This window comes from Magnolia sinica, chromosome 7, assembly GCF_029962835.1.
Source record: "Magnolia sinica isolate HGM2019 chromosome 7, MsV1, whole genome shotgun sequence".
NCBI lineage: Eukaryota > Viridiplantae > Streptophyta > Magnoliopsida > Magnoliales > Magnoliaceae > Magnolia > Magnolia sinica.
In genome coordinates, this window is record NC_080579.1 from 54,385,467 (window position 1) to 54,411,262 (window position 25,796).

Consider the following 25,796-nt stretch of genomic DNA (forward strand, 5'->3'; position numbering starts at 1 on the left):
AACTTGTCAGACTTTGCAAGTTAGTAATCCATCACATACACTCATACGATCATAGGGCATTCAAAAAGATACCCATGCCCATACATTGAGATGAGAATAGGGTGTATGTGACGTCACACAGATTGTCTATATTATGGTGGAGGGGCGGAGGAAGACAATGTTATATCGCCGCATCGGCAGGTGATCAAATCCACCAATTGCTGCACCGACTGCTGCACCCTGTTCACCAGACATTCCAAGAGAGTCATTGACTCCTTCAGCTGAGTGACTTCTCGCAGTGTCGTTCCAATCCGATCTTGGTGTAGCTTGAATCTTTTTGCATGCACGGGTTCAGATGGAGACGGAGCTTGTTACGATGCGAGAGGTTCACCTTCGGCCATTCCGGCGCCTTCAGCTTGTGTAGGATGGTCATAGTCCTATAGTTTCGCGGTCGTAGGACCCTTGACGTGCGGTCTAGGTCTGATACGAGGTTTCAATGTACTCCCGAGAGTGATGGGCTCTTGGGATTTCTCCTAGGTCTTTAAGTGACGTTGAGTCAGTAGTACTAATGGTTTTAGGCCTTCTAATTTGTAGAAATGGTGGCCCAAGCTTAATCCACCGATTATTTAGTTTAGTACTTAACTAGATTTTTGCCTAAATTATACAACAGGATGCGGTTCTCGAGTTGTTCTACCTGAGGTTGTACTCGGGTCCTTGCACAAATTTTTTCGAGATGTTACAAAAGGTTAAGTGTGAGGTAAGCCATGAAAACATCCATTTATATAGACTAGTCTTAAATGCACAAACATAGAGGTAGGAGATCAAAGAGGACTAGGCTCTAGAGCATCGACGGGGTCATCCTGGTGACATGAGAGATGAGCTGCAATGTGTTGCACTATTCGCTAGATAGAAGCAACTATTCTTTCCAGCCGGGACTGGCGTTCATTGAGTTCCTGCTGCTGCTCGCCGAGATGAGCAAGAGTGGCCTCTAATGAGGAAGAGGAAGCAGGAGGAACAACCACAACCTCTTCTGGAGGCACAGGAACTTCTGGAGCTTCCTCCTCATCGGTGTGAGCACTAGATCCTTGTTTAGAGGCAAGTTGCATTCAGATAAGGCTAATAGTGGTGAATTAGGGGGCTCTAAGAATTGTGCCCTGCTCTCCCTTTATGCCAAACATGTATGCTAATCAACAGATCAACCTACCAAACTATATCACACTGCAATTGGACTCAAAGGCTGACAAGTTGATCATAGATCATGATAGGGAGGTACATTGGCTCACCTGTTGTAACGCCCTAAATTTTGAGGGTCAAGAATAGCTCTACTCCCGAGATCCAACACATCACTTATGCAATATGGATAATGATGTTTAGATTTTGTCCATATTAATAAGTTAAACATGAGTGAGATTATACTAAAACAACATATTATACTCCAGATATAATTAAATTAAGTAAGCAGAAGTCTGAAGCATATATATTTAAATGTGTACGTGTTTCACACCTCTAGAGTATGAGTATGTAACCAGGCTGAATATGTACATGTATTGTTTTAAAATATATAAAATGTGAAAATGTAAGATGTTCTACTAAGCCAAATATCCTGGTAGTCCCTATGTATCGGTACGAGGTCTACATAAACCCGCCCGAGAGCTGAAAGTAGAAGAAATCTTCCTCCTCATCCATGAATTCCTACTCCATCGCATAGACTTCATCAATACCTGCATCTAAACCAAAGTCTGGTTGGTGTTTTAAAGCACTGTCCTAGGGTGGGAGTGAGTGATCAACTCAGTGATACTATAAGGCAAAGGTTAACATGTTATCAAGTCAATCAAGCAGTAATGATAAAGCAACTTAACAATCACTGCCTAACTACTCATGTTAATTCAGGGATGGAGTGCAATTAATGACGTATGCCCTCGCATCAAAGCTCCCTCAAAAAAAGTGACTCCGACAACTAATTTCGCATATGACAACAATCCCTCAAAACAGTGCAACTTTATCGCTAAAAGCACATCCTAACTAATGCAATGCGATGCATAGTTGTGTTAGCTGAGTACTTAATTAAGCTTATTCATACAGTAGGTTTGGGAAGTTAAGGTACCTCCCTTTATATCATTAACCTGAACCAAAGGATTCATCTAGGGTCGTCAATCCTAATTAAGCACATAGGATAGGCAAGTTGTAGGGCATCACTCCTAATGAAAGCAGTCGATAGAAAAATTCAAAAGTTTATACTTACGGTCAGTATGGGGAGGCTCGTCACCTCAGCGTAAGCCGACAGCACGAACACGGTGTCCCAACCACCATGCCCAGCTCACGAGTCTTAGTTGCTCATTGGTCACTATGGGAATGTTTGTCACCCCAGCATAGGCCGACAGCTCGAACACGATGTCCCATACCACCATGCCTGGCTCATAAGTCTTAGCGGATCATAGTACTATGGTTAGAGTGGGCCTTTACATTGGGAATGGGTATCTTACATTCAAGTAGTGGTGTTCATACATGATAAACACACAATAGGCCAATCAATTCGATAGGCAAGTTCGATTGGTACGGGCACATGTTGACTTAATCGACATGGAGCACATAAGCACCCCTTGTGGCCTAACCACTGTCGACAATCATCGTGCGACCCAGATTCATCGAGTTACCCAATGTGGCGAGACTAATTCGGCCACCGGAACAAGGACTATTACCATTTGCCTGGACTACGTTGTAGCCCAATCTTACTCAGATGCAATAGGTAGACACATGTGATAATCATGTCAACATTCAACAAACAATCCAAATAAATTCCCCATTCAAGCATTCCATCAAACACATTGATCATATTACCTAAGACTTGTATTTTATCCACAAATCGCGTAGAGGCAAATAAGATTACATGAAGGAAACTATACATATGAATAAGGTAATTGAGAATCCTATCTCAATACCCTTAATAAATACAAATCATCAACAATTTCACATTCAAACAATTTATCAAACACTTAAGCTACACTTCACCAAATATATAGACTAGGTTAGTTACAACATATATTTTGGCAATTCCTTACACACAGAGGTCAACATGCATATGACAACAATGAATACTAGATTAGTAGTCATGGCAAGCACAAATCATGTTTACATGTTTATTCAAACATTTTATCAAACACATGGGATGCATATTTTGTTCGACATAGTTCATACATGTAAAATATATTGTAATTGGCGTGTCTAAGATGACATGGTAGCAATCAAGTCAGACATAAATCATTAGCTGACATTGGAAGCATTGAAAACTATAACCTAAGTGTTTATAGTCTGCACCTTTTGTCGGAATACTTGATTTGGACTCGGTTCGAATTCTACATTCCTGAAAACGGAATGTTGGACACCTAAATAACGTAAACAGTTAGCTAGTTTGATAAATAATCAGCCCGGATCTCTATAACAAGATTAGGATTAGGGTTTCTTACCCAAAATCATATCTGAAACTGTGTGTGTAGCATAACGGGGAGGTGATTCAAGGTGTGGAGTCGTGGGAGAGAAATACTGCAACAATCTCCGAAGAACTCTCTTCTCTCCTTCCTCTTTTCTCTTCTTTTCACTCACTCACTCTCTCTCTCTCTCTCTCTCTCTCTCTCTCTCTTTCTCTTTCTCTCCCTTAGGGTTTTAGAGAAATTCGTATTTGAGAGAGGTGGGGTGATATAAGGGCTATATATACGTCTAGAAGTGATGCAAATGGCCCCAGGGCCACTATATACATGAGTTATACCCTTTGGGCAACTGTTTCTGACAAACAGGGCTCACAGGGAGGCCTACTACTCACATACATTATAGGGTAAATTCCTTGACAATGGATCTATGCTAGGATGTAGTTTCGGTGCGATCGGATAAGTTGATCGACTGTGGAGGATTTGTATTAGATCAACGGTCATACTTACTCGATCGGGGCCATAAGTATACGAATACGTGTAGGAAAATTTCCTTTTCCCATAGGTGAAGTTTGGTCAGAAACTGACAGTCCAAAATCCTTAATTTTGTTATGAGCGAATGACCCAATTCACTTAAGTTTCAATACATTTTCTAAAGATATTTGCGTTTCTCACACACTTCACTCAGGGCTCAAGTTGTACGTTTCTGGATATTACCTGGGCTCGATTCCCGCGATGGTTGTCAAGCCCAGTAGGACGGACAGAATCCTATAGTTTTACGGTCATCGGATTCTCGACGTGCGGGCCAGGTCCGATATGGGGTTTCAATGTACTCCCGAGAGCGAAAGGCTCTTAGAATTTTTCCTAGGTCTTTATGTAGTGTTAAGTCAGTGGTATTAATGGTTTTAGGCCTTCCTATTTGTGGAAACGGTGGCCCTAGATTAATCCACCGATTATTTACTTTAGTACTTAATTAATTTTCGTCGAAATTATGACAAAATACAATCCTTAGGTGGTTCTGCCTGAGGTGATACTCGGGTCTTTGTATGGATTTTTTTGAGATGTTACAATCTAGCCCCCTTAAAGAAAAAATTATTCTCCAAAATTAGTACCTTTTTGTACTCCTCGAGGATCTAAGGGTAGTTTTTAAGGACTTCGGCTTCCGTTTCCCAAGTAGCCTTTTCCTCAGTGTGGTGTGTGCACAATACTTTCATGAGTAAGATAACTTTATTGTGTAGCACTTGCTCCTTCCTATCTAGAACACACGTGGGCCACAATACATAACTAGCATCTTCACTTAGCTGCACTTGCTCTCATTTGATAATATGAGTAGGGTCAGGAATATATTTCTTCAACATCAATATGTGAAATATGTTGTGCACGCTTGTGAGTGGTGTGGGCATTGCTAGACGGTATACTACCACACCGACTCGGTCTAAAATCTGGAATGGGCCAATGAATCTCGGTGTGAGTTTCCTCTCCCTGCCAAAACGAAGTACTCCCTTCATAGGGGAAACTTTAAGGAATACATGGTCCCAACTTCAAATTCTAATGGTCTCCGCCTCGTATCAGCGTAACTCTTCTGTATATTCTGGGTTGTAAGGAGTCGACACCTGATAATATCGATTTTCTCTGAGGTCGCTTGAACCAAATCTGGGCCAACCAAGCTCTTCTCGCCAACTTCCGCCCAACAATGTGGAGCTCGACATGGGCATCCATACAAGGCTTTGTAAGGAGCCATGCCAATGCTTGCTTGGAAGCTATTGTTATAAGAAAACTCGGCATAAGGGAGACAGTCATTCCAGCTGTCCTTGAAGTCAAGTAGGCATGCTCGTAACATTTCCTCAAGTATCCAATTTACCAGTTCCATTTACCCATTGGTTTGTGGGTGGAACGCGGTACTAAAATGGCTAAGCTATATGTCCTAGAAGAGGGGTGAATAGGACGATGCCAAAATAAAACTTTAACAACGTAATAAAGAAAGATAACCAAATAAACTAAATCAAATCATAATGCTGAAATAAAAGCAACCTCACTAAACAATTATTGAGAGGTTGATACGAATTCAGTTCTAAGGACAACCTTACAACATAAAAACCAAAGGTTTATGGCAGGACAACCTTATTTCTAGAACGTCCTTTGTATCAAAAACTCAAACCGGAGAGGAATAAATAAATAGCAAGGAATTGAAATAAATTGCAGGAATTTAAAACTAAATTATTACAACATTCCCACTGTGCTTGAAATGTAAATTTTATAACATTCACGTCCACACATACATTCCACAAATTTGAATGAAAGGAGATATAAAACTTAAGCAAGCATTCAAACCACAAGACAAAGAGTTATAGTGGTTCGCCTGTGTGTACACCAACTATTTAACAACAACCACAAGACGCTACTCCACTCCTAATATCGTCACACAGGGGATATCAGTGTTCACTATCAAAGATAGGTTTTCCAGGTTCACCCAAAACCTTCACAATTGTGTTTTTCTCTGTGGGCTTACACAATTTAAAAAACCCCTCTTCTGAGTTTTCCTGGCTCTCCTCAGATAAACAATACAATGAGATTTTTCTGGCAAATCCCAAAAGAAAACCAAATAAAAGTAAATTACACAAACATAAAATACCTAAATTTCTCCTTCGTTGTAGCAGCCCAGAAGAACCAAGTCAGAGTAGGGATTTGAATGTCAAAGTTTAATATCCAATACTCTCTTTGTAATGGTTTTAAGTTCTAATAGATTTTAAATTAAACCAATTGGGCGTATCTCTATTTGATTTTGATTCCAAGAAGACGGAATACAACAATTCCACTTTTCAAATAAGATTGGAATAAAAGAATAAAATTAAATAAGGAAAGCTAAAGAAAGAGAATATTAAATATGCACACTTAGCTTAAAATGGAGCACAGACTTATCTCTCAGAAGACCGAATTAAATTAGCTTGAAAATCATATTTAATTCTGAGATTCGTGCTCTATTTATAGGTGAACAAATCACGTCTTTGACTAGTCTAAAGAATCTACGACTGGTCGTAGAACCAACAGATATTTGAAAATTCGGGCGCGATAAGATCTGGTAGTTTCACGACTGGTCGTAGGTGGTCTACGACTGATCGTAGGTCTCCTTCGACTGGTTGTAGGTTGCACATGACTAGTCGAAGCTAGCCAAATTTTAACACTGTACATTGAGTCGTAGTTCTATGACAGGTCAAAGAAATAGTCGACACTGTTCATACGACTAGTAGAACAGTCCCTAAGACTAGTTAAAGCCTAACAGAAAATATCTGAATTTTGCAACAAACTTACGACTGATCTAGGAAATTATTAGACAAATCGAAACAGTGCTAGGATTAGTCGAACAAAGTCCAGGACTAGTCTTAGAACAACCTAAACTCACATATATAAAACATATGAATTATGTATCCAGAATGACCTACTCTAAAGGTCAACCTAAGGTCAGTCATACCTCAAAAGTGAAGTAAGGACATTGAAACTTAGGGACAAGAGACCTTTGAAAGTAGCAAAGCTTGAAGTCTTGATGGAGCTCAAACTTGAAAGCTTCTTGAGATCTTGAGGTTGAACTTGAAAGCTTCTTGAGATTCTTGACTTGTGAACAGTGCTTGTCAAATAAAGTTGATCTTGAGTAGAGCATTGTTCTTCACAGATGCAACTTCATAACAGTGTCTTTGGCACCACAAATTTGACAACAAAAAGGGCTGTAAACTATAATACTTACAATCTCCCCCTTTGTCAAATTAGTGACAAAACACACTTCCAAGATATGTTATATAACATAGAATATCTGATTAAAGAATCATGCACTAGTTGTTATATCATGTACCGTTTGTTATCAACCGGCATACAAACATAATCCTACAAACCTGTAAATCAATATTCAACATAACATACAGTCCGCTTTTGCACATACTCCCCCTGAGTAACATACATAGAAAAAATGTAAAAATGCAATGTTACTCAATGCTACTCCCTCTTCATTACATAATCATTCATTAGACACAGCACATCCATATCCATTCTCCCCCTTTTTGTCACAATAGGATAAAGGAAGTACATAACAGATGTTTGAGGAGAAATAAGTAAAGAGATATAAGAGTGGAAACAAGACATGATACGATTAACCAGCATAAACAGTCCACATAATTCATATACAGAGCTAAGTAAAAAATAGCTACTGTCTCAAAACCAGTTAAGCTAACACAAGAGTAATAAAGTGATAACAGACCAGCTAACTTAAAATAACTAATCAGAACCAGATGAAGGTGCAGGGATGGAAGGATCAAGTTGATGCAAGCCCTTGTTCAAGCGCTTAAGATATTTACGCATATACCTGAATTGTAAATCATGGGCAACAGATATGTTTTCCATCTTAACATTCATATTCTCAACTTTATCTTCCAATGCAAGCAGACGTGCATCAAACTCAGAAGGCTCATAATCTGGATCATTTCCAGAATTAGATTCAAGTTCTCCAAAAATATCATCCATGTTAATATCATTAGGAGGATGATCACTAGCTTCTTCCTCACATTCATCTTTAGCATTGCCACCACCAACACCTTGACTAGGAAGGAAATCAAGCTTCATCTTATTGATATTAGAATTGTTAAATATCAGATGATGGATAGGGGCCTCTCCAACCGGCATATCGACTAACATATGCGTAACCAACACGGTCATCAAATAACTACAAGGAATGTCACTGTGACCAGGATGGAGTCGAAACTGAATAATGGAGTGACAAATCAAGGATGGTAGACAAACATGAGCACCGCTAACAACAACATGAAGAACACGGACCATGAAGGAAGTCAATGCAGATTTATTACCTGATCAAGGATACAAGTTAGAGACAAAGATTTTGTGAAGAACTCTGTATTTGGATAACATATATTTTGAAGGAAGTGCATTTCCTTTATGAGTCCATTGAACATCCAAATTGCATAAATCTTTAGTAAGCATACATTTTTAAGATACAGAGGGTTTTTCAGATAAGTTATGGATAGGAATGCCCTCATCATTCATAGGAATTTCCATAAGAGATGAAATCAAATGACGATCAACGTCAAATGGTCCTTCTCTTGTGGCTATCTTAAAAGATAAATTTTCCAATGAAAAATCACATATGCATGCAAACATGGACTGGACAATGGATTGGTATGCTGGCCCACCCCAATGTAATAAGTTATCCCAACCTACAGCTTGGAGCATAGGAAAGATATCAAAAGGAGCAACATGATTAATATCAACAGGATGTTCAACAATAACATTACGTAATATGATGTCCCGAACATAGGATGGATCGTCCTCGGGAGCCCGAAGATGATGCTTAGTAATAAGAGATGATCTGGAGGAAGAAGAAGGACCACGAGATGTTGTTTTTCTACCTCTAGATGCCATTTGCAACAAGGATTTCAAGGAAATGGAGAGTTGCAAAGGAGTGAGAAATGGGTTTTCTCAAATCAGATTTTACCGAAGAAAAACTCCAAATCTCAATGAAATTTGAAATAGATAACTTCAAGAGTCAAATAGAAGAAATCTAGACACAAATCTACCAGAAAAATGTAAATGGAGCACTAACCTTGAAGATTTTGAAGGATGGGTTCGACTGGTCGTGCGTAGGCTCGTAGGAGAGAGAAGAAGAAATGAAGAAGATGAACCATTTCCCCAAATTATAAGAGATTCACGTGATTCACGACTGGTCGTGGATGTACCGACTAGTCGTAGCACGATTGGTCGTGTAGATTCAAACTGGTCGAGTACCAGCCAGAAAAATTGATTTCCAGCAATATATACAGAATTTGAAACATAATCAAGCAAATATATACACTATGATATAAATAGGCATAAATAATTACTTTAAAATGCACATGCCAAGATCATATTTCATTTTGTTAAACCTGCTTTTGTCGAGCGGTTTAGTGAAAATGTCAGCATGTTGATTTTCGGTAGGGATATATTCCAAAGATATAACCTTTTCTTATACTAATTCTCGAATATAATGAAATCTAATGTCAATGTGCTTAGTACGAGAATGATGAATTGGATTTTTTAAAATATTTATGGCACTGTAATTATCACAATATAATAACATAGAATCCTGTTTAATTCCATAGTCACTTAGCATACGTTTCATCTAAATAAGCTGCGTACACGCATTATTATGTGCGATATATTCAGCTTCAACTGTTGAAAGTGATATAGAACTTTGTTTATTGCTAAACCAAGAAGCTAAACAGTTTCCAATATAGAAACAACCACCACTGGTTGATTTTCTATCATCAAGATTGCCAGCGCAGTCAGCATCCGAGTACCCAGCTAATTGAACACTAATCTCATGTGGATACCAGAGACCAAGATTAATAGTACTTGCGACATATCGCATAATCCGCTTGACAGTAGTCAAGTGCGACTCTTTAGGATCAGACTGATATCTAGCGCAAATACCAACAGTTAGAGCAATATCAGGTCTACTAGCAGTTAAATACAGTAAACTACCAATCATACTACGATATAATTTTGGATCCACATTTTTACCAGTAGAATCTTTTGAGAGTTTCAAAGTTGTACTCATAGGAGTATCAAAATTCTTACTATTCTCAAATCCAAATCTCTTAATCAAATTCATAGTATATTTAGATTAAGAAATAAACATTCTGTTAGGTTTTTGCTTTACTTGCAACCTAAGGAAATAATTCAATTCCCCAACCATGCTCATTTCAAATTGAGATTTCATCAAATCTGCAAACTCAAAAGTCATGTCAGTACAGGTAGATCCATAAATGATATCATCAACATAAATTTGTACTATTAAAATGTGATCATCATATTTTTTGATAAACAGAGTCTTATCAACACATCCCATTTGAAAATTATGTCTTAATAGAAACTTTGTTAGTTTCTCGTACCATGCCCTAGGAGCTTGTTTTAAACCGTAAGTGCCTTTTTAAGGCGATACACATGATCAGTATTTTTGGGATCTTCAAAACCCATCAGTTGTTCAACATAGACTTCCTCATGCAGATCACCATTTTAAAAAGCACTTTTCACATCCATTTGGTAAATCTTAAACTTTCTAACACATGCAATGGATATAAAGAGTCTAATTGATTCAAGACGTGCTACGAGTGCGAAGGTTTCATCAAAATCAATGCCTTCATTTTGAGTGTAACCTTGTACCACTAGCCTAACCTTGTTTCTAATAATATTACCAATTTCGTCAGACTTATTTTTCAAAATCCATTTGGTTCTAATGATGTGTTTATCTTTAGGTCTAGGTACAGGATACCAAACATCATTTCTCACGAATTGGTTAAGTTCTTCTTGCATCGCAACAATCCAGTTTTCATCAGCAAGAGCTTCTTTTACATTAGATGGTTCTATCTGAGATGTAAAACATATGTAATTACATATATCCTCAAGTTGTCTATAGGTATGAACACCAGTGAGAGGGTTTCCAAGAATCTGTGTGGTTGGATGATCTTTAACAATCCTTAGTTCAGAATTAGTTTGATTAGATGAAGTATCGGATTTATCAATTACTAGTGCTTCATCATTATCTGTACTTGAGACTGGTGTGTTTAAGTGATCATCAATGACTACATTAATAGACTCTTAAATCACATCGGTCCTTTTGTTCAGAACCCTATAAGCTCGACTGTTTAAAGAGTATCCTAAAAAGATCCCTTCATCACTCTTCATATCACACTTTCCCAGATATTCACCATCTTGTAAAATATAGCACTTGCTACAAAAAACTCGAAAGTATTTGATAGTAGGCTTTTTGTTGAACCACATTTCATAAGCCATTTTATTATTACCTTTACTAGTGTAAACTCGGTTAATGATATAGCAAGCTGTATTGACTGCTTCAGCCCAAAGATTCTTAGAGAGCTTCATACTATTCAACATGACATTAGCCATTTCTTAAAGTACTCTATTTTTCCTTTTAACTATTCCATTTTGTTGTGGAGTTTTGGGCACTGAGAATTCATGTAATATTCCCGGGTCGCTACAGAACTTCTCAAAACCGTTATTCTCAAATTCAGATCCATTATCATTACGAATCTTACTGATTTGAGAACCTTTTTCAGTTTGAATCCTTTTGAGAACCTTTTTCATTTCTTCAAAGGTTTCTGATTTGTCCCTTAAGAAGACAACCCATGTATATCTAGTAAAGTCATCTACTATTACTAAGATATATCTTTTGCCACCTCGACTTTCCATCCTGGTAGGTCCTACAAGATCCATATGGAGAAGCTTGAGTGGTCTTGATGTGGTATTGGAATTCACCTTTTTGTGTGAGTTCCTCGTTTGTTTGCCAATCTGGCATTCACCACACATTTTATCTAACTTTTGTAGTTTGGGTAGACCTCTTATAAGTTCTCATTTGGTCAATCTATATAGATTTCGGTAGTGTACATGTCCAAGACGTTTGTGCCACAAATCAGTCTCGTCTGTATGGACCATGTAACATGATTGATTAGATGAGCTAGATTCACTAATAATATAGCAGTTTTTAGATGTTCTACGTCCAGTTAGTATTACTGAACCTTGTTGTTTAGAATCTCATAACATTGATTAGAAAACCGAACACTATGATTATTATCACAAATTTGTGATATGCTTAGAAGATTATGTTTCAGTCCTTCAACATACAAAACATTTTTAAACAAAGGAAGGTTATAGAGTTGAACCGTACCTTGGCCCATAATCTTGCAATTGCTTCCATCACCAAAAGTAACTGATCCATCAGTCATATCTTTAAGATCGGTGAATAAAGCCTTGTTGCCTGTCATATGCCTGGAGCATTCACTATCTAGGTACCACTTTGAATGGCTTGTTGCTTTAAAAGCGATGTGGGCAACCAAGCAGGCAACCTTAGGAACCCATTTCAGAACTGTTTTGGGTTTAGGAGTATAGTTGGTCTTCTTCTGACTGTTGTTATAAGAATGACCTACTAAGTTAGATTTTAAGAGCTCCTTGAGTAAATCCACTATCTTTTCAGCTAGTGGATTTTTGTTCTGATTTTTGAAGTTGACATAGCTGCCTCTAGGTTTTTGAAAAGCTTTTGTATTTTTAGAAAAACCTTGACTAGTATTTTTCCCTTTTGAGTTAGAGGATTCTCCTTTCACAAACTTAGGAAAATTATACTTTTGTTTAGGAGGAACATTTTTATCATAGCCTAACCCGGATCTGTCGCTACATTTTCTAGATCCAGATAAAAGTTTTTCTAACTTTAGATCTCCTTGGGCATACCTCCATGTATCCTTTAAACTCAGAAGAGAAGATACTTCATTTTTAAGTTTCTCATTTTCAGATTTTAGATTTTCAATCAGTGAGGTTTTGAATTCTAAATCGCATTTTGATTTTTCAAAACAATTTGAAATTTGGGATTTTTCTAAAACAAGAGATTCAAAATATTCTTTGAGTTTAAAAAACTTTTCTTTTTGACGTTTAAGTTTGACAGCAATTTTATAACTTTCCTTGTATAAGGCATTGTAGGCATCTTAAAGATCATCTTCATTTTCATAATCACTATTTAGATTTTCTTCGCTAGTTGAATCATCATGATCTGAAAAAGTGAATTTGGTTAGAGTCATAAGGGCTTTAACTTCACTGCCCGATTCGGTTTCAGAATCTTTTGATTTAGAAGAAGCTTCAGAATCAGATGATTCATCCCAAGTAGCCAACATACCCTCTTTTTGGGTTTGTACTTTTTAGGACACCTGTTTGCTAAATACCCATATTCTTAGCAGTTGCAACATTGACTATCTTTCAAAGACTTCCAAGTTTTAGATTTGGGTTTTGATCTTTTCTTATCATTTGATTTTTTAAAATTAACCCTCTTTTTACTCTTGAAAATCTTGGAAAACTTTTTCACTAAAAGAGTCATATCATCTTCAGAATCAGAGTTTTCTTTAGAAGATTTAAGACAATAAATTTACTTTTAGGAGCTTTAAAGTTTAACTCATAAGTTTGTAAAGAAGCAACTAGTTCTTCTACCCTCATATTGTCTGTATCACGAAGTTCCTGGATCGCGGTTACCTTAGAGTTGAATCGTTTAGGAAGTGAGCGTAGTATATTTGCACACACTTTACTTTCTGGGATTTTATCGCCAAGACCTCACATTGAGTTTACAATGTCATTTAATTTAGTGTAAAAGTCTATAAACATTTCATTTTCCTCCATATGAATTTCTTCAAATTTGGTTGTGAGGAGTTGGACTTTAGATTTTTTGACAATTGTAGTACCCTCGTGTGTCATTTCTAATATATCCTAGGCTTGCTTTGCAGTATTACAGGATATGATTCTTTTGAACTCATCTGGTGATAGTGCGCAAGTAATTGCATTTAGTGCTTTTGCATTGGCACTACTCTAATTTTTCTGAAGGGTGGTCCATGAGAAATATGGTGTTACTCTTATTGATTTTGAACCATCAATACCAGTCACTTCAGTGGTAGGTGGGTTCCATTCAGTCACTGTGGCTTGCCACACACTCTCATCCATTGATTTGAGGAAGATCCTCATCCTGGCTTTCCAATAAGCATAATTGGAGCCATCAAACGGTGGAGGCCTAGTGACTGATAGGTTATCAAAATTTGACATCTTTTTAAATAGCTTAGATCGTTAGCTCAGGAAACAAATCCAAATAAAAAGCAATAAGAGCAAGCTATTAAGCTTTGACACCACTTGAAATGGCCTAGCTATACATCCCAGAGGGGGGGGGGGGGGGGTGAATAGGACGATACCAAAATAAAACTTTAACAGCATAATAAAGAAAGATTGATAGCCAAATAAACTAAATTAAATCATAATGTTGAAATAAATAAACTAAACAAGTATTGAGAGCTTGATACGAATTCAGTTCTAAGGACAACCTTACAACATAAAAACCAAAGGTTTATGGCAGGACAACCTTATTTCTAGAACGTCCTTTGTATCAAAAACTCAAACCGGAGAGGAATAAATAAATAACAAGGAATTGAAATAAATTGCAGGAATTTAAAACTAAATTATTACAACATTCCCATTGTGCTTGAAATGTAAATTTTATAACATTCACATCCACACATACATTCCACAAATTTGAATGAAAAGAGATATAAAACTTAAGCAAGCATTCAAACCACAAGACAAAGAGTTATAGTGGTTCGCCTGTGTGTACACCAACTGTTCAATAACAGCCACACAGCGCTACTCCACTCCTAATATCCTCACACAGGGGATATCAGCGTTCACTATCAAAGATAGGTTTTCTAGGTTCACCCAAAACCTTCACAATTGTGTTTTTCTCTGTGGGCTTACACAATTAAAAAAACCCCTCTTCTGAGTTTTCCTGGCTTTCCTCAGATAACCAATACAATGAGATTTTTCTAGCAAATCTCAAAAGAAAACTAAATGAAAGTAAATTACATAAATGTAAAATACGTGAATTTCTCCTTCGTTATAGCAGCCCAGAAGAACCAAGTCGGAGTAGAGATTTGAATGTCAAAGTTTAATGTCCAATACTCTCTTTATAATGGTTCTAAATTCTAACAGATTTTAAATTAAACCAATAGGGCGTAGCTCTATTTAATTTTGATTCCAAGAAGACGGAATATAACAATTCCACTTTTCAAATAAGATTGGAATAAAAGAACAAAATCAAATAAGGAAAGGTAAAGAAAGAGAATATTAAATATGCACACTTAGCTTAAAATGGAGCACAGACTTATCTCTCAGAAGACCGAATTAAATTAGCTTGAAAATCATATTTAATTCTGAGATTCGTGCTCTATTTATAGGTGAACAAATCACATCTTCGACTGGTCTAAAGACCTCTACGACTGGTCATAGAACCAACAGATATTTAAAAATTGAGGTGCGATAAGATCTGGCAGTTTCACGACTGGTCGTAGGTGGTCTACGACTGGTTGTAGGTCTCCTTTGACTGGTCGTAGGTTGCACATGACTAGTCGAAGCTAGCCAAATTTCAACGCTGTACATTGAGTTGTAGGACTACGACAGGTCAAAAAAACAGTCGATACTGTTCATATGACTAGTCGAAGCCTAACAGAAAATATCCAAATTTTGCAACAAACTTATGACTGATCTAGAAAATTCTTAGATAGGTTAAAGCAGTGCTAGGACTAGTTAAAAAAAGTCCAGGACTAGTCTTAGAACAACCTAAACTCACATATATAAAACATATGAATTATGTATCCAGAATGACCTACTCTAAAGGTCAACCTAAGGTCAGTCATACCTCAAAAGTGAAGGACATTGAAACTTAGACACAAGAGACCTTTGAAAGTAGCAAAGCTTGAAGTCTTGATGAAACTCAAACTTGAAAGCTTCTTGAGATCTTGAGGTTGAACTTGAAAGCTTATTGAGATTCTTGACTTGTGAACAGTGCTTGTTAAACAAAGTTGATCTTGAGTAGAGCATTATTCTTCACAGATGCAAGCTTCATAACAGTGTCTTTGGCATCATAAATTTGACAACAAAAAGGGCTATAAACTATAACACTTATAGGTAATGAACTTCAGTTTCACTACCATTGTTTCTTGGATTCGAGTCAAAAAAATAGACGTGAATCGTGTGTCTCGGTCCGACACAATCTCTATAGGAACCCCATGCAATCGTACTATCTCCTTGATGTACAGCTTGGCTAGATCATCTGTTGAATTAAAAATTCTGATCGGGAGAAAATGAGCTGATTTCGTCAACTGGTCCACAATCACCCAAATGGAGTCATGCTCCTTTCTCGTCTTTGGTAACCCGAAAATGAAATCCATAGATATGAAATCCCACTTTCACTCGGCTATGGGCATGGGCTGAAGTAAACCAGGGGGTCAGCAATGCTCGGCCTTGACTTGCTGGCATGTGAGGCATCGGGATACAAAGTCTGCTATTTCGTCCTTCATATTGTCCCACCAGTCAAACGCTTCTGGTCTTGATACATCTTTGTACTACCCAGATGCATTGCCAACTTTGAATTGTGGGTGGCTTCTAGAACTTCTCTCCTCAAGTCATGGAGGTTTGGGATGCATAGGTAGCTACAATATCACAAACCTCCATCCAAGCCAATCCTCCACTCGGATTCTTCGTTGTTACTTGCATGCTCTCTCATTTTTACCAGTAGAGCCACAATGATTCGGTCATTAATAAGTGGCTGCACATGGAAGTGTGTGACACTCTCAAATGTCTCCTTCACTGTTAGCTTCTGTTCGAAATCTCGCACGAATTCCACCATATTCCACTCTCCTATTATTAGTGGGGCTGCAAATTCTATAGTTTTCTTACGGCTCAATGCATTAGCCACAAGGTTGGCCTTGCCAGGATGGTAAGAGACCTCAAAATTGAAGTCTTTCAAGGTCTTCATCCAATAACGTTGTCTCATATTCAGGTCCCTCTGTGTAAAGATGTACTTGAGGCTTTTGTAGTCATAAAAGAGCTCGAACTCCTCTCTGTAGAGGTAATGTCTTTAGAGCTTTAATGCGAAGATGACTACCGCTAATTCTAGGTCGTGAGTGGGGTAATTTTCTTCATGTTTCCTCAACTGTCGTGAGGCATAGGCGATCACCCCATCCTTCCAAAAAGTACATAACCCAAACCGACTCGAGAGGCGTCGGTGTAAATAGTATATTTGACCCCTTGTTCTGGCAGTACTAGCACAGGTGTGAACGTCAGCTTCTCCTTTAATTCCTAAAAGGCTACTTCTTCTTTATCATTCCAAGCAAACTTAAGATCTTTCCGAGTGAGTTGAGACAATGGTCGAGCTATCTTGGAGAAATCTTTAATGAATCGGCGGTAATAGCTGGCAAGTCCGAGGAAACTCCTCACTTTTATAACCAAGCCGGGTTGCTCCCAGTCTTATACTGCGGTCACCTTGGTAATATCCACGGTGATTCCTTCCTTAGAAATCACGTGTCCTAAGAACTTGACCTCTTCCTTCTAGAAGTCACATTTCTAGTACTTTGCAAATAACTGATTCTTCTTAAGAGTATCAAAGACTGATCGTAGGTGCTCTTCGTGATCTTTCTAGCTCTTTGAGTATATCAAAATGTCGTTTATGAATACGATGATGAATCGGTACAGATACGGCCGAAATACCCTATTCATGAGATCCATGAATACGGCCAATGCATTTATAAGTCCAAATGACATCATGAGGAACTCATTATGCCCAAAGCTGGTCCTGAAAGTTGTTTTCTGAATGTCTTCATTCCTGACGCACAACTGATGATACCCGAATTGTAAGTCTATTTTAGAGAAATACTGTGCCTCCTTCAACTGGTCAAACAGATCATCTATCCTAGGCAGAGGATACTTGTTCTTCATTGTAATGTGATTTAGCCTGCGATAATTTATACACAATCGCAGCGATCCATCCTTCTTTCTCACAAACAACACAGGTGCTCCCTAAGGAGATACGCTCGGCTGTATAAAACCTGACTCCAATAAATCATCAATCTGCTTCCTTAGTTCCTCCATTTCACATGGAGGCATATGGTACGTCGGTAAAGAGATCGGTGTCACGCCTAGCACAAGGTCGATGGTAAAGTCGATGTTGTGCTAAGGAGGTAGTCTAGGGATCGTTCTGAACACATATGTAAAATCTTGGACTACTGGTGTGTCCCCAAGTTATAGACCATCACAATTTTCCAATAGGGAAGCGTAACAACGAATGCAGTAGGGACAACTGACCTGAAATGGGAAGGCGAAGATCGTGCCCTCGGGCCCATGGGCTATCACCAATCTGTTTTCACAGTCAATCTCTGCCTTCATTTCAGTGAGCCAATCCATACCGAGGATGACGTCGTAATGATATATAGTGGTGATAATTAGGTCAATGTACACTACTCTGCTCCTTAAGTCTATTGGGTAATCCTTACAAAGCTTAGTGGCGTTTGAGAAAGTTCTTATTGCAACAATGACTCTCACCCCAACCATAGGGGTAGTGCTCAGCCATAATTGCTTAACTCTCACCCCAACCATAAAAATAGTGGACCCGGTGTCCACCAACAGAAATATAGGTGTACCTTGGATGTGGGCAGTGACTTCAAAAGCTAGCGATACTGTGACTGCAGATTCAGACTCTTCGGCGGTGAGAGCGTGTACTCGTGCTTGTTGTGGATGATTGGGTTACACTGCCATAGGTCATTGAGGCAGCCTATTTCGAGGTATGGGAGGTCAATTGAATGGTTGTGCCGGTGGCTTAGATCATAGAGGTGGAGCTGAAATAACATGTAGTAGCTGGCGGTTGACCTTCTGAGGTGGCGTAAAGCCGTTGTCCTTCATCTTAGTAAAACAAAAGGGTTCTGTATGGCCCACCTTATTACAATAGACGCACAAAAGATCAAATCACCTTTGCTAAGCCAACAGAGTCATTGGTCTGGGAGGCGAATTCATACGCGGCCTCTTGCGGAGAAACGACCGGTTCTATAATTCAGGCCGAGGCCTCGGGCCCATTGGCATGTGTGTTCGAGACACTCTTTCACCATCCTGCTTAGCTCACAGGGACATGTTCATTAGACTAACATAATTAGGAATGCTAGCGCAACACATCTTCGTGCGGATATCAGCCCGCAACCCTTCTGAAAATTGCCGCATTCTCATCAGCTTGTTTGCCAAAATCAAAGGAGCATACCTGGCTAGCTCCATGAATCGATTTTTGTATTCTGCCACTGTCATCCCCCCTTGTTGAAGGCGAAGAAATTCTCCTTCCTTTTTATTATGGTAAGTGAGGGGGAAGTACATTCCATGAAAATGTGTTTCAAACTTATCCCACATTTACGCAAATTTTGTGGGAATGGTTCGTAGGATGCTATCTCTCTAAAGAATAGCCTCCTTTTCAAACATATATGTAGCAAGCTAGACTTGCTTTGCTTCAGTACAGTGCAATGGCTTCAACATCTTGGATATGCGATCCAACCAGTACTCACCCTCCTTAAGTTTATGAGCACCCACAAAAGTGGGATGACGGAGGCACTGAAAGTGCTAAACTAGGCCACTTGTAGTTATAGCCCCAGTAGGCTACACGGGTGGCATAGGCGGGGCCACATTCATGTTTTGTGCAATGGCCCTCGCTATAGTGGCTAAAATTTCTTGTTGTTGTTGCATTAGGAGCATCATCTACTCCAACCTATTAGGGGGAGAGGCCGCCTAAGGCATGTGGGGCATCGACGAAGATGCACGGTTCTGACCCAGAACCGGTGGTGCACTCAGTGTTGGCCCATTTGTGGGGCTAGTGGCTGGTTGTGAATCTGGCAACGTCTCACTACTTGGACCCAAACTAGGATCTGTCTTACTACCACTTAGATGAGAGGCCCCGTCAATCATTCCGCCAAGTGGGAGACGTGTCATGTTTTGAGTAGTTTTAGGAGGCATTCTCTATATACAACATAGGGTGCAACATTTATATGATTAGGATAACATTATCCACTTTCTCTAAACATTCTACACAATTTCTAAATAAAAGGAGCTTCATGCATTTCATTTAACCAAAATTTGTCATAATACATATGATGTAGCATTACATGAATTATGACAAAGAATGCATGTGAGCTAATTTAATAAAGACTTTAACACTTACTAACCTAACATCCAAACTAAGCCTATCCAAGGCTATTATAGAAAACAAGTAAAACAACTACAAATATATGACTAGTCCTCCAATTCTGGTGAAGGCAGAGGCGCTTCGTTATCCTACATATAGCATAATAGGGCCTTTAGGGTGCAAGACATTTTCCTAAACTTTTGTTTCAGGTAGGCCTGGTTCTCCTCGAACTTCTGCTTCAAGTAGGCCTGATTTTCCTTAATCTTGGCCATGCGGGCTTCTAGGGTGGCCCAATCATGGCAGTCCTCATGAGCAGTAAGAGGTCCCCATCTGAGTCCTGGGCCTCCTCTTCTTCTTCCTCTCCCTCTGCTCTGCTGCCTTCCTCTTCTTCACTACCTTTCTCATCTTCACTGCCTTCCTCTTCTTCACTGGCTTCCTCTTCTTCACTGCCTTCCTCTTCTATCTCATCCCTGTACTCATCAATTCTAGCTTGGCGTTGCCTGGGGCTTATCTTCATATTGTTGAATGTAGTCTCACTGATGAAGTGAATAGGCGTGAGGTTGTCCATGTGAAGCCTAAACCCGAAATTGCGGGCGATCATACAGATGAGTCGGCCGAATGAGAGAGATGCGTCCCCTCGAGTAGATCGTGTCGTACTGACTATCTGAGTCAAGGAGAGAGTAGGCAGGCACACTTTTTCTCCCTATCCAACTATATACAAAAAGTCTGCCATAAATTGAGTACATTCTGTGCAGTTACTCCACCTAGAATACACGTTGTATGTGACTATATGGTGGAGTAGGAAAAAATCCTCCGTCATATGTGTCGATGCAAGACTGTTCCCTCACCTCCAATGAACAATTTGGCTGCAAAGGAAGTGTGTGTGGCAATTTCTCTCCCATTCACTAGCAAGGTTAGTATCACTAGCATGTACAACTCCACGTTCTACTCCCATGATACGTGCTATGATATCCACATCAACCCTGGCTTGAGTTCTTCCCAACGGTATGGTAAACTAGAGAGGCTCAAGAGTTGGGTCCCGTATGTGTGCATAGAAGGCTCGTACGGTGCCTTCACTTGTATGAGTTTTTCCTTCAAATATGGGACCTCACCCATTCTCTAGGAGGAGATCAATCAATGGATATAACCCAAATAACTTCTCATCAATGTGAGCTTCAAACACAACCTTACGATCATGAAACTTACCGAGTTTGGCGCCCACCGATAGAGACCTTTCTATCGGGATTCGAGGGTCAAGGTCCCGTTTCGACCTTCACTCGGTGCTTGCACTTGTCTCGGCACTCGTCTTCTTCTTAGAACGCTTGGACAACTAGGCCCGGCCTCATTCGGGGCCTCTCTCTTCTTTCCCATAAGGGAAAGGAGTGTTGAAATAGAGAAAACGGTAGTTACAATCTCAAAGAGAGCCATTTAGATGGAAAAATTTTGAATGTGAAGTGGATTGGAGAGTTTGAAGGTTATGAGGTACAAAAAGGAGGGTTCTGTGCTCAAATTTGTGAGAATAAGGGAGATGGGAAGATGTAAGGGATACTTTTAGGGGAATGGTGATGGATGGGTGTAGGATGTGGAGGAAATGAGAGACTCGAGTATATGGGAAAGAGGATTTGAGAGGGAACTAGAGTTGGTGGGTTTGGGGGTGTTTGTGGGGTAGGAATATGGTAAAATGAGCAAAGAGGAGTATTTAGAGGGTTAAAAGGGGTCCCTCACATGTGGGAGGGACCCACCCACATCGGCTGGCAGTGGCACAACGCCGATCCCACGGTGCCGCCAAGCCCCTCTAGACCGACCGACGGTGCACCGCCGATCAGGCGGTGCCACCACGCCCCTCTCGGTGTCCGGCGGTGGCCACCCACTCCCGGGGTCTTGTTTTGATGCGTGGAACGCCTTAGGCCCCACTAAGCCTTGTGTTTTGGGGTCTTAGGTCTGCACGATACATTTTCATAGCTATATGCATATGTATTCGTGCCTTTTTGGGTCTATTTCAGGTTTGGAATTTGTTGACTAACGATTCAAACCGGTGATCTAAGTCCCTCAGGTATACGTTGTGGACTAAAGTACATCGTTTGGTCTCGCCCGTCGGTGAAACCTTGGGATCCTAATGTGGTCTCAAAATTCCATCACCCCCTTCCTAAGTTAGAGTGTGTCATAGTGCATCATGTTACCAGTAACCCAAGTCCAGTTTAATCCAAATCATGCTCTGATACCAACTTGTAACGTCCTGAATTTCGAGGGTCGAGCAAATCTCTATTTTTAAGATCCAGCACATCACTTAAGCAATATGGATAATGATGTTCGAATTTCGTCTATATTAATGAGTTAAACATGAGTGAGATTATACTAAAACAACATATCATACTCCGGATATAATTAAATTAAGCAAGTGGAAGTCTGAAGCATATATATTTAAATGTGTAAGTGTTTCACAACCTCCAGAGTATGAGTATGTAACCAGGCTGAATATATACATGTATTGTTTCAAAATATACAAAATGTGGAAATGTTAGATGTTCTACTAAGCCAAATATCCCGGTAGTCCCTGCGTATTGGCACGAGGTCTACATAGACCTGTCCGAGAGCTGAAAGTAGGAGAACTCTTCCTCCTCATCCATGAAGTCCCGCTCTATCGCATAGACTTCATTAATACTTACATCTAAACCAGAGTCTAGTTGGTATTTTAAAACACTGTCCTAGGGTGGGAGTGAGTGATCAACTCAGTGGTATTATAAGGTAAAGGTTAACATGTTATCAAGTCAATCAAGCAGTAATGACAAAACAACTTAACAATCACTTCCTAACTACTCTTGTTAATGCATGGATGGAGTACAAGTAATGATGTATGCCCTCGCATCAAAGCTCCCTCAAAAAAGTGACTCCGACAACCAATTTCACATATGACAACACTCCCTCAAAATTGTGCAACTTCATCGCCAAAAGCACATCCTAACTAATGCAATGCGATGCATGGTCATGTTAGCCGAGTACTTAATTAAGCTTATTCATACAGCAAGTTCAGGAAGCTAAGGTACCTCCCTTTATAACATTAACCCGAATCGAAGGATCCATCTAGGGTCGTCAATCCTAGTTAATCACATATGATAGGCAAGTTGTAGGGCATCACTCTTAAGAAAAAGCAATCGATAGGCAAATTCAAAAGATTATACTCGCGGCCACTACGGGGAGGCTTGTCACCTTAGTGTAGGCCGACGCACGAACATGGTATCCCATACCACTATGCCTGTCTCATGAGTCTTAGTTGCTCATTAGTCACTAAGGGGAGGCTCATCACCCTAGCGTAGGTCAATAACTCGAACACGGTGTCCTATACCACCATGCTCGACACATGAGTCTTAGTAGATCATAGTACTATGGTTAGAGTGAGCCTTTATATTGGGAAGGGGTACCTTAGATTCAAGCAGTGGTGTCCATACATAGTCAACACACAATAGGCTAATTGATTCATTAGGCAAGTTCGAATGTTACGGGCACACATTGACTTAATCGACATGAAGCACATAAGCACCCCTTGTAGCCTAACCATTATCGACAATCATTGTGCAACTCGGATTCATTGAGCTACCCAATATGGCAAGACTAATTCGGCCACCCGAACGAGGACTGTTACCAATTGCCTGGACTACATTGTAGCCCCAATCTTACTCAGATGCAATAGGTAGACACATGTGATAATCATGTTAACATTCAACAAACAATCTAAATAAATTCCTCATTCGAGCATTTCATCAAACACATTGATCATATTACTTAAGACTTGCATTTTATCCATAAATCGCGTAGAGGTAAATAAGATTACATGAAGGAAACTATACATATGAATAAGATAATTGAGAATCCTATCTCAATACCCTTAATAAATACAAATCATCAACAATTTCACATTCAGACAATTTATCAAACACTTAAGCTACACTTCACCAAATATATAGACTAGGTTAGTTACAACATATATTTTGGCAATTCCTTACACAGAGAGGTCAACATGCATATGACAACAATGAATCCTAGATTAGTAGTCATGAAAAGCACAAATCATGTTTACATGTTCATTCAAACATTTCAACAAACACATGGGATGCATATTTTGTTCGACATAGTTTATACATGTAAACTGTATCGAAATCGGCATGTCTAAGATGACATAGTAACAATTAAGTCAGACATAAATCATTAGCCGACATTAAAAGCATTGAAAACCATAACCTAAGCTTTTATAGTCCCACCTTTGGTTGGGATACTCGATTTGGACTCGGTTCGAATTCTACGTTCCTGAGCACGGAATGTCGGGCACCTAAATAACGTAAAGGGTTAGCTAGTTTGTCAAATAATCAGCTCGGATCTTTATAACAAGATTATGGTTAGGGTTTCTTACCCAAAATCGTAGCTGAAACTGAGTGTGTAGCGTAATGGGGAGGTGATTTGAGGTGTGGAGTCGTGGCAGAGAAACACTACAACAATCTCTTAAGATCTCTCTTCTCTCCTTCTTCTTTTCTCTTCTTTTCTCTCTCTCTCTCTCTCTCTCCCTTAGGTTTTTGGAGAAATTCGTATATGAGAGAGGTGGGGTGATATAAGGGCTATATATAAGTCCTAAAGTGTTGTAAATGGCCCCAGGGCTACTATATAGATGGGTTATACCCTTTGGGTAGCTGTTTTTGACAAACAGGGCTCACAGGGAGGCCCACTACTCACATATGTTATAGGATAAGTTCCCTGATAATGGATCTATGCCAAGATGTGGTTTTGGTGCGATCGGATAAGCTGATTGACCGTGGAGGACCTGTATCAGATCAACGGTCATACTTACTCGATCGGGGCCATAAGTATACGGATACATGTGGGAAAATTTCCTTTTTCCATGGGTGAAGTTTGGTCAGAAACTGACTGTCCAAAATTCTCAATTTCGCATGTGAGCGAATGACCCAATTCACTTAAGTTTTAATACATTTTCTAAAGATTTTACGTTTCTCACACACTTCACTCAGGGCTCAAGTTGTGTGTTTTTGGATACTATCTGGGCTTGATTCCCGCAATGACTGTCAAGCCCAATAGGACAGACATAATCTTATAGTTTCGTGGTCATCGGATTCTCAATGTGCGGTCTAGGTCTGATATGGAGTTTCAATGTACTCCCGAGAGCGACAGGCTCTTGGGATTTTTCCTAGGTCTTAATGTAGTATTGAGTCAATGGTATTAATGGTTTTAGGCCTTCCTGTTTGTGAAAATGGTGGCCCGAGCTAAATCCACTAATTATTTAGTTTAATACTTAATTAATTTCTATCTAAATTACGACATAATACAGTCCTTAGGTGGTTCTGCCTGAGGTGGTACTCGGGTCTTTGTACAGATTTTTTCGAGACATTACACCTGTTCCAAATTTGTATAAGGTTTCGACCATAAATGGGGTAAGCTCGGTGGTGTTATCGCCTCAAGGATAGACATTGACAATAAATATAACATGGAGGATGCAGTAATCATGAGCCATCTCAGTTGCTCAGAGAGAATTTCCCTTGTTCAACTCGACATTGCGACCGTTGCATAGAAACTCGGTCCAAACAATTCACTTTTCACCGGCTGTCATATTGAGTTCATATGTTAGGTCATTGCAAAGAGGGATTTTGATAAGAGAGGTTATCTTAACTGGAGTGACTTGATAGGTTTTCCCTCGATAGTCGACAACAAAGGCCAGAGAGTCATGGTCATCTGGTTGTGTATAATAAGACATGAATGCCTTGACGAGGTTTACATAAACATTCCATCCAAATGACAAAATCGGGTCCCAACTGTGATTGTGAAGGATA